General features: G+C 36.4%; 1 long non-coding RNA gene across 1 annotated transcript in view; it reads left to right on the top strand.

Moving 5' to 3' along the window:
• Nucleotides 1–16,683, top strand: part of LOC138817008 (uncharacterized) — a 36,026-nt gene that overhangs the window by 18,140 nt on the left and 1,203 nt on the right. Inside the window, exon 2 of the long non-coding RNA XR_011368749.1 lies at nucleotides 15,673–15,754. This is a non-coding gene — a long non-coding RNA (uncharacterized lncRNA). The remainder of the gene's footprint in view (nucleotides 1–15,672; nucleotides 15,755–16,683) is intronic.

Genomic DNA, 16,683 nt, shown 5'->3' on the forward strand with positions numbered 1-16,683 from the left:
TTTTTTCATATTTTTTTATCACTGAGATTCTTGCATTTGATGGACCAGATTTTATAAAGTGGTTTTCACAATAAATAAATTTCTACTATAATTGGTTTGGTAAGCTATGATGTCTTTGTTACTAATTAAGCACTGTAGTCTAATTTTCTTATAGCTTCTTTCACTACAATTGATGGCTTTGGTCATGTAGTCAAAGAATCCTTCCCTCTCCAGAAGTCACACAGGGAGGTTTGTAGTCTAGTGACCCAGATGTGAGCTGAGCACCTGGCAGTAGATTCATGTAGCTTCTGGTAGTGGCGTTTGGATGTAAGATGCATATAGCCTGGTATACCTTGCCTTAGTGGCAATGCCAGCAGTGGGGATGAGACATGTATGCATTGGAGCCAAGCTGAAGCTTAGGCGACAAACAAGCAAATACACTTGCAACAGTGAAGGACAAAGACTTAACAGGCAGCTCAGCCTGATTATAGATGGGACAAATTACAGAAGGGTGTAAAGGATGGGAAAGAGAACAGATGATCATATCCATGACTTTAGGTCCAGTGTTAGAACAGATATTATGGTAGGCTTATAGCTAGTTCAGTCCTTCAGATAGTAACTTCCTGCAGAGAGGTAGAAATGAAAGTTTCTTCTCTGAAGCAAAGATACAGTACCAAGTTCAAGTAGTTTCCTTATTTGCATGCAATGTCTGTGACTACTGTGACTACTTGTAGCTAAGGTTGCAGGCATCCTTAGTGATAGGCTCTGCTGGGTCTCCTCTACTCAACTTTTTCCTCTGCACACACACACACACACACACACACACGCACACACACACACACACACACACACACACACACAAACCAGGTGACAACCCAGGGAGGAAGTTACTACTGCTTTCGTTTTATTGTCTGTATCTCTATTCAAAGTCTCTATGTCTTTGCTGAGTTCTAGTGCTCTCTCAGTCAACTGACCTCAAAATGAAGCTATGCATTTGTTGTCTGTTTCGAATCTTCTTTGTAGAGGAAGAGACAAGCATTGGGCATCTCTATTTGTATATCTTGCCAGTGTTTCTACAAAAAAAAATTTTAATTTTGACCAAGTTCAATTTATCTACATTTTTTTGTCATACTTAGTATTATATCCTAAAAGGCCTTTGTAAAAATGTTGCTTCTTAAAGTTTGACCATGTCTCTCATAAAGTAGCTTAAAGGAAAAGTAATTTAAAGGGCAAACTAATTTATTAATCAAGAAACTGAAAGAACAAAAGACCCTTCCATAATCTTCTATTCTCATCCTTAATTAAGAATTCCTAAAATAGTTTTCAATTTGTAATATATTTCCTTCAAAATCTGTCCGTCATTAGTATATCTTTACAAGTATGAGAAATATAAGGAATCAAAGATGTCATTGTTATACCCATCAGTGGTATGGCCAGAAGAGGCAGGAAGAATATGGAAAAGATTTACAGTTTAATGTAGAAATATAGGAAATGAAGAGCATTGTGTTAAAAGTCAGTTATATCCTGATGGGGAGTGTTACAGATTGTTCCCCTTCCAAATCAGCTGAATAAATTAGATAAAAATGTATCTTAAGCCCAGGAGATAATGGTTATAAAACAAATCCCATTTGAAATGCATAGTTTGGATCTTCTTTTACATACTAACTATTTAAAAAGGTTTCCAGGTGTCCATATTTCAGATAAAAAGAATCACCTTACACATTCAAAGCCTTGGATTCTACATCTGACATAAAAGTATTTCCTTAGTATCTTTCCAAATCCAGGATGGTTAGAATTAATTATAACGATGATAAAATATTGATACTTTTGTGTCAAGTTCGGGAAGAGGTTTTTAATCATTGGGACAATCTGTGTATATTCAGTACTTAAAGTGTTGGTAATGATTTAGAATTGGCATTAGTAGAGACATAGACAGATTAGCCTTGAGATTTTAATTTAAAATATACAATTGACTTGTGATTTCAAGTTGAAGGTGAAGTTTTTTTACTGCATTTGTAAACAGAATTAGAATGTTTAAGATTACTCAATTTACTGTGTTTATAAATTTAATAATTTATTAGAATTGAAGAATTTATTGAAATTCTCATGACAGTTTTGCTCATGAGGAATATGAACTTGTCTTATCAAATACTGAAGCACACACAAAAACTCTGAAATATACTACACTTATAATTTTAAAGTGCCTGTATTTATAAAAGAAACTTAAAAGAAAAATTAGATTGCTAATGTATCAAAACTTTAACCAATTTACCTCTCAAATTATAGTTCATAATTATTGAAAATATAAATGTTTAGACTTATAGTTGCATTCTGGTTCCTACTAATGAGGGAATCCACACAACTTGTGTTTCTCAGGGTCTGGCCTACTTCACATAAAATAATCCTCTCCAAGTCTTTCTATTTCCTTGCAAATGGCTCAATGTCATTCTTTCTAATGGATGAGGAGAATTCCATTGTGTATTTATACCATGTTTTCTTGATCCATTCAATCCATTCATCCATTGAAGGGCATCTGGGCTGATTATATATTTTAGCTATGGTAAATAATGCTGCAACAAACATAGTTGTGGTGGTGGCTTTAGTGTATTCTTGTTTGTGCTCTATTGGAAAAATGCCCAGAAGTGGAATTTTTGGGTGATAGGGTAGATCTATGTTTATTTTTTTGAGGACCCTCCATACTGCTTTCCAAATTAATTAAACAAGTTTACATTCCCACCAACAGTGTAAAGCTAAAATTAAGCACACTGGGTGGCACTCGGTTATAAATGAAATAAGTGAAGTATAATAGAATCTATGGAGAATGCAAATAGTATAATTCTTTAGAAAGACTAAGTCAAGCCCAACAAAATAATACTAGGAAATGGATACTCACAAGGAGAGGGGGGGGTTTCCAAGGGGTGAGAGGTAGAAGAATGAACCAGGGAAAGGAGTATAATACAGGCAAGAATGCATTGTGTATGCCACAGAACTGAGAAAAAATAGGAGGAGTGGGCTGAAGAGGGGAGGAGTAAAGATGTTGAAGGGATAATATAGAACAAGATGCACTGTAATATATAAGTTGCTTTGTTAAATGGCAAAACAAATCGATATATAACCTAAAAATTAAGAAAAGAGAGGAAAGGGGTAAGAATGGTGAAATATATTCATAAACTGCTCTTTTGAATGGCAACTCCTTTGCACAACTACCAAAAGAAAATAACAATATATTACATACATATATATATATATATATATATATGTATTTTAAAACAATAACACATAAACTTAAACTCCAAGATGCAGGAGAAAATATATTATCTTAACTATAAAAAAATCAATGCTACTTTAAATTAATGGGCAACTGACTGTTCAATGGGTGGGAATTTGACATTCCAAAACTTTATAATTAATAGAGGCTATTTCTAGCATGCAGAATCCCTAGTTAACAGACTAAAGGATATTATAAGCTGATACCTTAGCACTTTACTTTTGTTTTGATGGCATTATTTTGAGTGTCAGAACTTCCTGTACAATAAACTACAAATATGAAAAAAATAAAAAAAAGAGCTTTCGTCCTAATCATTTGGTGGTGAATTCATTTTTAGTGATGCACAAAAAACCTCCCATAGGAAAAGAAATAGTCGAAGTCTTTAGATCAGTAATATATTTAAATCATCTACATCTTCCTCTAGTCATCTTGCACATAGATTGGAGGTATGCAAGGTGCCTGTATGCCATCATGCCCCTTCAAGTTACTCAATCAAGGAGTAGTGCTTGGATAAGAGGAATGAAATTAGTGAACAAAGGTCAACACAAGATAAAATGGATGTAGGCAATTCTGCATAAATTAGGTAATAGCGTAAGGTATTTTTATATTAAATGTAAAAGATTGTCTCCTTCCAAGCAATTAAAAAAAGAAGGAACAGTTTTAGAATAAAGTAACTGGTCCCTGAGTTCTGCTAATGGAGAGATGTAATTGCTACAACCAATATGTCTCTGAAATACTGGTGACCAGACAAAATCTCTGAGTGAAGACAAGGTCTTGACATTCAGGATGCTGAGCTCAACATCCTTTCAAACTGTTCACATATGACTTTGTGGTTTTAAAATGGAAAACCTCTGTGATTTTAAAGACATCAGGAGTGAGTAAATGGCATATTTCTTTCATGTAAAATAAAGCAGTCAGATGGTTTAAAAGCATGAGTTTGCAGTCAGATAACATAGGTTCAAATCTTAGCTCAGTCACCTATTAAAACAATATCCTTGGACAAGTCACTTGTCCTTTTGAAAAACATTCAGTTATTTAGTAAAGTTGTGTGTAGGAAGGTAATAGCTATGTATTAGGGTTATAAAATATAAAAAATTAGCACCATGATCAAATCTAAGAATTAGTTGGTAACGTAATTGAATTAATTCTACTGTTAGGAAGTTTCTGCTAAAAAGCAGGGATGCATCCTTCACATGGCTACCATTCCTTTTCTATTTGGTCTTCAGCCTTTGGCTAAGAAATACATGGCCCTGTTTCACATTAAGTTCATGTTTTCAAACTGCTTAAAGCAAGTTGTCTCTTTAAGAATCAAGAACAATCCACTGTCATCTGTTAAAAATTTGAAGAAAGGACATGAGGCTGAAGGCTTTTATTAAAATGTCTCTAGATATGAAATACTCTTCTTCTCATCAAATGGTCATAAATTGAGAAATATGAAGAAAAGAAGCCTGCACAGCTATGAACATCTAGCTACTCTAACCCAAAATTGAACTTTTAAAAATTTCAGTGTTACATGAAACAACTATGAAAATACTAAAAATCTGTGATCATTTGGAATGATCAGACATTAATCTTCTGTTCTTCTAATCCATATTTTAACACTTAATATTTTAGTGATTATTAAATTAATTCTCAGATATTGTCCACAATAACCAGATCAACACATAAATAAGATTGCTATGGTCACACTTTGTGTATGGTTAGCTAAATTTGGAAGCTGGGTGATTGCTCGACAGACTAGTGTCTAATAATACCTCTGATGTTATCCTGAGAACCTGGTTAACATCTACCTATTCCTGTTTCCAGGAAAATAATCCTTTCATAAGAAAACTCCTCTAAATAAATGTTTGCTATAGATAGACTTGAAACTTGTAGTGGTAGCTAATGACATTTCTCCAAACAACATGTTCCCTGTGGTTTCAATAAGCAGCAACTCTTGCTAAACTCATGAGGACTTGGGATTTCAGGTTTAATTAATTAAAGGATATTTTAAATAAAGAAATTCACATTTTTTTTGCTCAGAGGAAAGGGGTAGGACTATCAAGAATAAAGGAATTTCACCTAGATATGGACCAGCTGTTCCTTATCTCCACTGGGAGAAAAACAATTAAATTAGGAAAGGAAACCCTCCAATGCACAGAAGGACATTTTTTGATGGTGAGAATGATGGGAGAAGGTGGAGGGAGCTCTTTGTCTCCAGGCCATCCAAAGGACAATCCCTACCACTTGAGGTGAGGAGGTCCTCTTGGTCCAGACACTCTAGCAAAGTCCCAATTAATCTAAATATTCTGGTGTTGACAGGTATTCTCTTGGGATTTCAATGACAGGAAACTGAGCTTTAGAGTTGAGGAATACACCTTTGATTGTTAAGCACTGAAATGTATGTCCAAATTAGCCTGACCCAGTATGTGGACTTTGATCTCAAAATGGTTGATTCCTGAAAGCATTGTCATTATCTTTTTTTTTTAACCCAGGTACTAGAGACAGCTTTTAAAGTAGTATAATTAGTATGAAAGAATCATTCACAGATTTCATGGCATAACCCTCTACAACCCTGAGAGGGAAGACCCTTCATTATACCCAGCAAAAGGAGGAATTTTGCTTACATGCCTTTTCACCCTGTTCCAAAAAAGAAATCTTAAACTAAGGCACACTTAAGGCTAAAAAAAAAATTGGACTACTTAAGAGAATTTATTTAATTCTTTAAAATAACAGCTTGAAAATAAATCCTGTTAAATGCCCTATTTCCCTTTTCTTGTTCAAAGTTTTCACTTGGCCCTTTCCCTTTTATTAAATTCTATAACACTAAATTATATGGCAAAAAAGTATGGTTGTTAGTAATCACCTGTAGCTGCTGGCATGGATAAAAGCAGAAAGAAAAGCCTCAAGATTTGCTAACATTGTAAACCTGAATTGTAAAGACGTGATTCATCAGAGAAAAGGAAATTATAGGATTTGTCTTGAAATGCTACGAACCCACCTAGATTTCTTTATTTTTTACTCCACTAATATCACCTGTAGTAATCATTTGCTCTATAAGTGAGTTCCAAAACCAAATATTAATCTGTAAACATCCCTCTTCTCAAGGGTGAGCAAAAAAGCCAGCCAAGTCATATTGTAACAAGCCTCAAGAAGTCATGAAAATCATGGAAACACTGAGGTGGATACCTGATTGTCACGACGACAATCCCTAAACTGTCAGTTAAGAGGCTTCTACAGCCCAGAAAGAGCACCTATGTGAACACTGGGCTGGGGCACAGTGGAACAAATGGAATGCTGATGTTTTGAAGAGTTTGCCAATGCAGTTTAGCCAGTGCAGGGGGGAGGGGGAATACAGTTGGGAGCCCTAGATATCAAATGACTTTGGTTACTTCAAAGGAAAATGCTCACAATAAACACAATAATTTAAACATAATGGAAAAGATAAGTCATTAGAGAATGCAACAAAGCAAGAGAATAGAAGAGAATATTTTGTGACTTCCTGTTAGACCACTGGAGCATGACAAAAGAACAACTTGTAAATATCAAAAGATAAGGACCACAGAAAGCCTGGGCATCATGGTCCTTGGTGAGAGTGAGAGAACAAGTATCTCAAGAGAGAGATGCAGAGATCACCCACATCCAGTAACAACTCCAGAGCACAGAATTGCCTTTAATCATAGGAAGGAATTGGAGATACTAGAGTCCACTGTTTCATTGATAAATGATAAGTCAGAGACATTTTTATCATTATTTTGATCCTATTTGGTTATAAGTAAACATCTTAGAAGAAAACAAATGTAATTACTATATTGAATCATCTGAGCCCTTCTACAGTTACTTTCTTCTCAGGATTTCTCTCTTCTGATATGATTTCTTCTAATGTTTTCTTTTTCTGTTCTTGGCATTACCCACCACAGCACTGCCTGCTGATGATCTTTCTTCCTCATGAAGCGCTTGAAGTAGCATCATGGCTTCATGGTTCAAGCTCAACTATATCCAGTATAGCCCTAAAGGCCCAAAAGAAACTCATAGAGTGCCTATCTCTAATTTCATCTATTCGGGAAGCAGATATAGGAAGATCCCCATCTGATGTCAGACAAGGCAAAAGTTATAAAGACCCTAACTCAATAGCAACGTGAAGGCAAAATGCTCGGGAACATGGCTCAAGTGGTAGTGTACTTATAAGCACAAGGCCCTAAATTCAGTCTTCAGTACTACCAAACAGAGAGAGTGGGGAGAAGATGGAAGGAAGGAAGGAAGGAAGGAAGGAAGGAAGGAAGGAAGGAAGGAAGGAAGGAAGGAAGGAAGGAAGGAAGGAAGGAAAGATCCTTTGAAAGAGAGGGCACAGGCCATCTTACACCAGTTCCCTTTTCCCTTACTCAAACAAGCTATCATGTTCACTTGGAGAAAAGAAGCTATTGTCGTTTTCTCATCTGCTCTTCCAAATGTGACTCTGTCAGCCCTCCTCTCACTTGATCTTCTGTGTGTGAGGAGGTAGGTGTCCTAAGATCCCATTGCCTACTCCCTGACAAGTTCTCTGATTATTCTTCCTTGATTGTATGGTATAAATGGAGACTGCAAACAGAGCTAGTTCTTCCATCTTTTAAGTAGATCATGCAGGGATGTTTGGCTGCATTTAGACCAAATGGCTTAGTGCCCACATTTTGGAGGATTTTGCTGCATATCTGAGACAAAGAAACAGTAAAGGAATATCAAATGGGAACACTACCCAAAAGTGCAGTCTCCGAAAACAATGACACTGTAATTATGTTGATACAAAATATGATAGAATGTCATCTTTGGTTTTTTGTTTTGTTTTTGGTACTGGACATTGAATCCAAGATGTTGACTTGTTAGGCAAACACTTTGCTACTGAGCTACATCCCAGTCCTAGAATGTTCTTTTTATCCCTACTCTACAGACATTGAAAATGAAATTTGGAAAAATTAAACAGCTTTCTTGAGATCACATAACCAAAAGAGGTAAGGACTAGTCCAGTTCCCACTAGAACACAACTCCCAACTTTGTGACCTGATTTACGTTATATACAGTTGCTAATATCTTCCATTTCCCTGCCTTCAACATAATCTCTTCTTTAATCAATATCCCTATGTTGACATGCTTGAATATTTCATGTTGCTAAAATTCTACTTTTAACATCTCAAGCTGATGTTATTTGGACATTGATTCTAATTTGGACATTTGCCTAAACTCACTATATCTAAGTGATCAATCATTTGTACATTGACTCTTCACACTCTAACTCTCTAATTGACTTGGTAAAATAGAAAATCCATTCTCTTGTTAGGTGAGGAGGGTCCAGAATCTGTAAGTATGATAATTCTAATGTAAACATCTACATCTTGAGACTGGCTCATATTTTACAAGCTCTAATAAACAGCAGACCAATTACAGACCAATTAGGTAATGGGTGAAAGTCATTAGCGAAACTAGATCTAGCCTATCTGGCTTTCCAGGCAAACATTTTACAAGAGAAAAAAATCAATCTGACCCAGCCTGACCCTCAACAAATTGCAATTCCATTTATTCATCCTATCATGTTCAAGATAACTCATCATTAAATGCTGGGGAATTTGAACATTCTGCCTAGAACAATCCCTGAAAAATGATAGATAAATTTTATTCTCTTGCCATAGTGTAGACAACCTTCGGTTTGTCCTATGTGTATTCAATTAAGTGTTCAGTGCCAACTAAATGCACCCAGAAAAAGTCCTGTCTTCAGCAACAAAAGCTTCTAGTGCTAAGGCTTTGAGGATTCTATGATGGTCAGAGTTGACATTTTATGAGAAAACAGAGAAAAAAAATAAGAGAAATAGTAGCCATTTATGGGAAAACAAAGAAAATATTCTAAGCTTGAGTGACTGGGGACATTAAAGTATACTAAGTAAATGAACAGTCAAAGACACTTTGGGAATACTTACAAATGGAAATAAAGTTAGTCTTGTGAAAGCAGAAGAAATGTAACTTTTTCTTAAATGGATGAGTGTATATGGTCTACAATGGATTGCCAGTAACCTGACTTTAAGAATTAGCAGAGGCTGGAAAGGTGGCTCAGTGGTAGAGCGCTTGCCTTGCATGCTCGAGGCCCTGGGTTCGATTCCTCAGTACCACATAAGCAAAAAGAAAAAAGCCGGAAGTGGCACTGTGGCTCAAGTGGTAGAGCGCTAGCCTTGAGCTGAAGAGCTGAGGGACAGCGCCCAGACCCAGAGTTCAGGCCCCACGACCGGACCCAAAAAAAAAAAAAAAAGGAATTAGCAGATCTAAATTGGCTCAATAATTTCAAGGTACAGAGAGAACAGAAGGAATTCATGGGATTCTCTTCATTGTTGGTAGACACTATTCATCCTGCCAGGCCAATGTATATATAGTCATTTTTGATAGCTTTATGTATGATAGATAATGTTATCGTCATAAAACCAAATAATAAAACATCTGAATCATACACATTTTTTTGATTTTATGGTCTAGCATTATATGGGGATTCCCAGTAGCAATGATATGGTCTGACAAATTAGTGTTGAATATTCTTATAAATTAGTAAGTTAAATCTTCAGGTTTAATTTGAAGTCTTACATAGAGTTCTTTGGATGACATCAGTAAAATTTAACTTGGACTAATGTAATCAAAGGATAATTTATTATAAGGAAAAACTGTTAAAATACTAAAATTCTATGAACAGATAAGTACACAGCAGCTTCACAGGGGAGAAGCCAAATTACTGATGTGGTCTTGGGGCTGACAATATGAATAGAGTCAGATAGGGTTCTGAACTTCTATATATCTCTCCTGTCATTGTGTCATATACTGAAATTTAAATCTCAGAGGAAAATATCTAATTGACCAGGCTTAGTCACATAATTATTCTTGTCCATAAAAGTATAACAAGATCAGGGCTATGGCAGGAGAAATCTCTCCATCCACTATGGTCTAGTAGCAGGTACCAGAAGTCATTGTACCACCAAGATAATATCTGATATGAGACAGCCATTTGCTCTCTCTCTTAAAAAAAATTGCTGGGCACCAGTGGCTCATGCCTATAATCCTAGCTACTCAGGGGGCTGAGATCTGAGGATCACAATTCAAAGCCAGGCCACACAGGAAAGTTTATGAAACTCTTATCTCCAATTAATTACAGAAAAAGCTGGAAGTGGAGCTGTGGCTAAAGTTGTAGAGTGCTAACCTTGAACACAAAAGCCCAGGGACAGGGTCCAGTCCCTTAGTTCAAGCCCCCAAACCAGCATTAATAATAATAATAATAATAATAATAGTAGTAGTAGTAGTAGTAGTAGTAACCTCACAAAGAACAAGAAATGGATAGTATAAGGAAGGAGATGTTTGGTGATCAAAACCAAAATAGCCAACACAAATTTCCACAATTCTTTTCATGTGACTTGAAAGGCCTAAGACTGGTTACATGTGAGACAAAGACAAATTTAAGTTCTTAGGGTTGCAAAGGTCAGGGTCTGAGTATGAACCAAGGTGAGCTCACAATAAACACCATTTTATTAGCTCTGGATGAAGAGGCTTTGTAGGTCATATAGTCTAACTCCATCTCAACCTCCTCATCGATTACTGTTATTCTCTTACACATTGTGTCTAAAAAAGATGGTTTGATGTGGTAGCTTCCAAACATGGCTTCATAGAAGAATCACCTAAGATGAGCAGAAATACTGACCTATAAACTTTCAGGGCTATCAGGAATTCCAGGGTAGGTTTATATTTAAATTTTTGTATAACCTCCCAGCTCACTCCAATTTCAAAAATATCAAAAAGTTCTTCTGAAATATAGTACATTGTAGGTACCCACTAGTACCAGTTTTGATTATTGGAGCTAAAATGAATAATGCCTATTTATTCTTCTTCCCACCAGCTTTCATATGGTTAAAAAAAACACCATCTCTGGGCCAGCCATTTCTAGATTTTTCAACCTTCCATTCATGCTAAGATTTCTAAGCCTCTTTTATCCTCAGATTACCTTTCCCTAATGATCTTCAATTTGATCCTGTGACTCTTAGATGTTTCAGGTGATATCTGATCCGTTTAGATATTATGATTTCAGTTTTACAAACTACAGTCAAATTAGTACATGAGCAGCTATATCTCATGTGACTATTTGAGATCTCCCAATTGCTTTTTAAATAGAAATTTTTGACAAGCTATCGACCTACTCCAGTCTGCTCTCTCAAATTCTATATCATTATAGCTTAGTGTTATGGACAAGAATACATGAAAACATATAGCTGATTCTGGTAAAAATACATCATAGATTCTGTTTATCCCTTCATTGTGTGTGAGTCTAATGTATGCTGATTTTGTCCTCTAAATTACAGTGACTACAGATTTTCTATCCAGATTCTTAGATGGTGGACAGGAATCTACCTGGATATGGGAACTAGGTTCTTCTACTTTCAATGTTGTGTTTGAATTCAGGGCCTCATGATTGGTGGGTAGGCACACTAACATTTGAGCAATGTCCCAGCCCTGTTTAGATTTATTATTTCAAATAATGTCTCGTGTGTTTTCCTAGGGCTAGTCTTGAACCAGGGTACTCAGAGCTATGCCTTCCATGTAGTTGGAATTATAGAGACACACCATCATTCCTAGCTTGTTAGTTGAGATGGAACTTCATGTATTTTGCTTCTTTTTTTTTTTTGCTTTTTTTATTGTGAAAATACTATACAGAGGGGTTACAATTACATGGGCAAGGTAATGAGTACATTTCTTATCAAGCATTGTTGCCTCTTCCTTTGTTTACCCTTCCCATCCCTTTCCATCTCCTCCCGCCACACCCTCCCTTGCCCATCCAAAGTTGTAAAGTTCATTTTTCTACATAACGACTTGTACATCTCATTGTTGCAGTGGGTCCACCTGTATCCCTATTTAAACTATTTGTTTTAGCCTTTCCCTCCACAAATTATACCAACATCAAATACAGTGAGAGCAGGGGTCATACCATGGGGGAGGGACATACAAAGCAACAAAGAAATCATCTTATAAATATTTTAGAAACAATCTCATGAAAGAAAAAACATTTGAATATTTATCTTGGGGTTCATTTCACCTAACATCAACCTATCTGACCTTTTCTGCTTGTCTCAGACACATACTAGTTATTGCAAATAAGGGAAACCATGGGACTTATGTTTCTTTGGGCCTGGCTTACTTCACTTAATATAATTTTTTCAAAGTCTTTCCATTTCCTAACAAATGGGGCAATGTCATTCTTTCTGATGGAGGCATAGAATTCCATTGTGTACACATACCACATTTTCTTGATCCATTCATCTACTGAGGGAGTATAAACTTATTTAACCACTTTGGAAAGTAGTATGGAGGTTCCTCAAAACACTCCACATAGAGCTCCCCTATGACCCAGCAATCCTACTTTTGGGCATTTATCCAAATGATCACAAACAAGGTCATACTAAAGCTACCAGCACAACTATGTTTATTGCAGTATTATTTACCATTGCTAAGATATGGAATTTTATTTCTTAACTAGATTTTCAACTCAATCTTTCTGATCTCTACCTCCCAAGAAGCTGGGATTATTGGTTTAAACTACCATTCTCAGCCCTGGCCATGGATTCTTTGAGAAGCATTTGCCAAGCATATTAAAGAGGACTGAGGAAGCTTCTGACGGACGCTAGTGAAATGCAGGAGATAGGCCTTCCAATTTGTTTCTTAATGTCTCACACATCAAATATTTGACAGTCTTCCCAGCCTCATATTATTAGCATATTTGGAAGTCATTCTATTCATGTTTTCAGGCAACAACTAACAGAATGTTATGTGCAACATGTTTGAAGATAGAAATATTATAAGCTTGCTACCAGATTAATATTGATTAATTTGCCAGAAATATTTGGATATAGTTCCTCAACTTGTTATGACATTACCTATTTTTACTTCAGAGAAGCTTTCATGTCTCTTCAATTCATGCATATAATACAGCTGGCAAAATCAAGATCAGATGATGTGTTTCTATGATCTTCCAGTAAAATAGCCCTGATAAAATAATAGATTAACATGTCTTGTTTCTAGTAACTTTCTCTGTCAGGTCACTGGGTACCCTATAATTTTTCCTGGAATTGGCATCAATTTGTAGCTAAAGTTTACTTTTTAGTGAGAACAGGTAGCCATAACTGTCCTGAGGACCCTGCATGCTCCCAGAACCCAGTAGACACTCAGGACAGAATGGCTGAATAAATAATTAGGTGGTTAACAAATCGACCCTTTTCTCATTTTTGAAATTTTAAAATGACTTTTGTCTGTTGCTACACTATTCCTCCATGATATAGTTAGTTCTCTGTCCCAAATTTTGTAGCAAAAATACTACCCAGTATGGGTAGGATTCTCTTTGAATAGATCCTATTCAACAACAGCCTCATCCTGTCCTTCTAGAGCATCGAACTGCATTTGTGACCCTCATACCTTTGATTCCACAATAAACTCTGCCTTGAAAAACCACAGGACTCTTGGTTCCTGTATTCTAACTCTGACCACACATATTAGAATATGTGCTCATGTGTGTGTGTGTGTGGTTAACCCTGTATCCAGTTTGGAATTGGAACTGAGACTGACACTAATCCCAGGCCAGTGGTACTGAACTCTGTCCTTACTGCCAGTGAGAGATTGGATCCTGCTCCTGATATTCCTGTTACTAATTATTTTTATTTATTAATTTTTTTGTCAGTTGTAGGGCCTGAACTCTGGGCCTGAGCGCTGTCCCTCAGCTCTTCAGCTCAAGGCTAGCGCTCTACCACTTGAGCCAAAGCACCTCTTCTGGCTTTTTCTGCTTATGTGGTGCTGAGGAATCGAACCCCAGGCCTCAGGCATGCAAGGCAAGCGCTCTACCACTGAGCCACCTTCCCAGCCCCTTCTGTTACTAATTTTATCTAGCACTATGACATACAACTTACACCCTGTTGCCATGCTCTGATCTGTCACCTCATAAAGACCTTTTGATATCTTCAAGTCCTGTCTAAATTAGAGTTTGATATATTTCTTGTCGTCAGGGTCTTTGGTTCATCTGGCCTCACCATGGATAAAATTAACTCTTCTGTAAGCTCATAGGTGTTCTGCTTTGTTTCCTTGGTTCCCTTCTGGCTATTCGATGGTTCCTAGCAGTCTCCATGGTCATGGAAACAATAACATTTGAAAAATAAGCTTCCCATATTAGGAGAAACACATTATTTTAAATGTATGTCTCTTAAAATTTCTTTGTCATCCTTGTGTTCCGTTTTTTTTCCTTTTTAATTTCAGTTCTATCATATTTTATTTTTTATTTTTGTAAGTCATGGGGCTTGAACTCTAGGCCTGGGTGCTGTCCCTCAGCTCTTCAGCTCAAGGCGAGTGCTCTACCACTTGAGCCACAGTGCCACTTCCAGTTTTCTAGTGGTTTATTGGAGATAAGAGTCTCACGGACTTTCCTGCCAGGGCTTGCTTTGAACCTTGATCCTCAGATCTCAGCCTCCTGAGTAGCTAGGATTATAGGCATGAGCCATCAGCGCCCGGCAAGAGGAGGACTTTATTATTATTATTATTATTATTATTATTATTATTATTATTATTATTATTATTATCATTATTATGTTTTTATTGTGAAAATACTGTACAGAAGGGTTACAATTACATGAGCAAGGTAAAGAGTACATTTCTTATCAAGCATTGTTGCCTCTTCCTTTGTTTCCCCTTACCATCCCTGCCCTCCCATCTCCTCTCCCCACCCCCTCAACCCTCCCACCCCCGCTGCAATAAGTTGATGTTTGGTAAAATGATCCCCAAGATAAGGACTCAAATGGTTTTTCTTTCTTGCTATTGTTTCTAACATATTTATAAGATGATTTTTGTTGCTTTGTATGTCCCTCCCCCTCGGCATAACCCCTGTTTTCACTGTATTTGATGTTGGTATAATTTGGGGAGGGGAAAGGAAAAAACAAATTGTTTAAATGTGGACCCATTGCAACAATGAGATGTACAAGATGCCATGTCGAAAAAAGATGAGGATTTTTGACAAATAACACAAAAGCAAAACTGCTGAAAAATTCTGCGTGTTTGGGGTGTTTTTCTTTTTTTTAACTATCAATTCTATTGCCATCGGTTCTTTTTTGTTTGTATTTTTATTTTTGTTTTTGTTTGCAGAACTGACGATCAAACTCAGGGCCTTATACTTGCCAGGCAAGTGCTGCTCTTCCACTGACTTCAATCCCCAACCCCATCCATCAGTTCTTAATCTGTACTATAAACCTCATTATTTCCTCTATTAATCTTCTGAACATCATCATTATAAATATTTTCCATCCTTAATCATTCAATTATAATAGTCATTTTTTCAATATTTTACACCTATCTTTTTTATTCCTTTATTCTAAAAATGTTTCTATGTATCTTTTATTCACCATATTGTATTCTAAGTGAAGATGATAGAGCCATGAAGAAGATGAAATTCTGTTCTCTGGATCTGGCATCCTAGTTTCACTAAAAGGAAATCAACGAACAACTGTAAGTGTGGTGCCAAGTAATAAAAAGTGCTGGAGTGAAACATGAGGCATCGTAAGAGGAATGTAAAGAAAGGCAAGGAAGGACGGCCTCTGAACATCAAGTCATGTCACATCAGACCCCATGTGAGCAGAGGAGTAAAGCTGTGGCTCGTGTCTGAAATCCTAGCTACTCGGGAGACTAAGATCCAGCCTAAGCAGATAAATTCAAGACTTTTATCTCAAATTAACCAGCAAAAAGTGGAAAGTCGAAGTGTGGCCCAAGTAACAGAGTGCCAGTCTTGAATGAAAAAAGCTAAGCCAGCGCACAAAGTTTAAGCCCCTAAGTTTAAGCCCCTTTCCTGGTAAAACAAAACAAAAAGTTGGAGAGGAGGAAGAATGCAGTAGGCAGAATGCAAAATAAATCCTGACTTTTTCATTACAGTGGTTGCTGGGTAGTGACTTAGTGAGGATGGCAGGTGAAATAAACTTGTATAGTAATAAATAGAAACAGAATACAGAAAAAAATACAGTAAACAGATGGAGCAATCTAAAAGCAAAAAGCAAGATGGTAGATGTAAACCAACCATATCAATAATTACATTAAATAAATATGGTGAAAACCAATTAAAAGGGAGAGAATGCCAATCTGTTGTAGATAGGCTGTGTATAAGAGACAGATTTCAAATATAAAGATTTAGACTGTATAGAGACCCCAAAAGACTTAAAGCAATAAGATTCCAAAAGACACATACTCACTAACCATAAGTAACCTGATGTGACTATATTGACACCTTCCCAAGAGAATAATTATTAACCCAAGAGAATAATTATAAGACCACACCCCATAATATATTAAAAGGGTAAATGTATTAAAAGGGTAAACATAATAATCTCTTCAATAAGGCATAGCACATAAAACATAACTAGCTCTTTAATTACTTTTAGGCACAC

The sequence above is a fragment of the Dipodomys merriami genome, unplaced genomic scaffold (assembly GCF_024711535.1).
Source record: "Dipodomys merriami isolate MVZ:Mamm:240054 unplaced genomic scaffold, mDipMer1.0.p SCAF_7, whole genome shotgun sequence".
NCBI lineage: Eukaryota > Metazoa > Chordata > Mammalia > Rodentia > Heteromyidae > Dipodomys > Dipodomys merriami.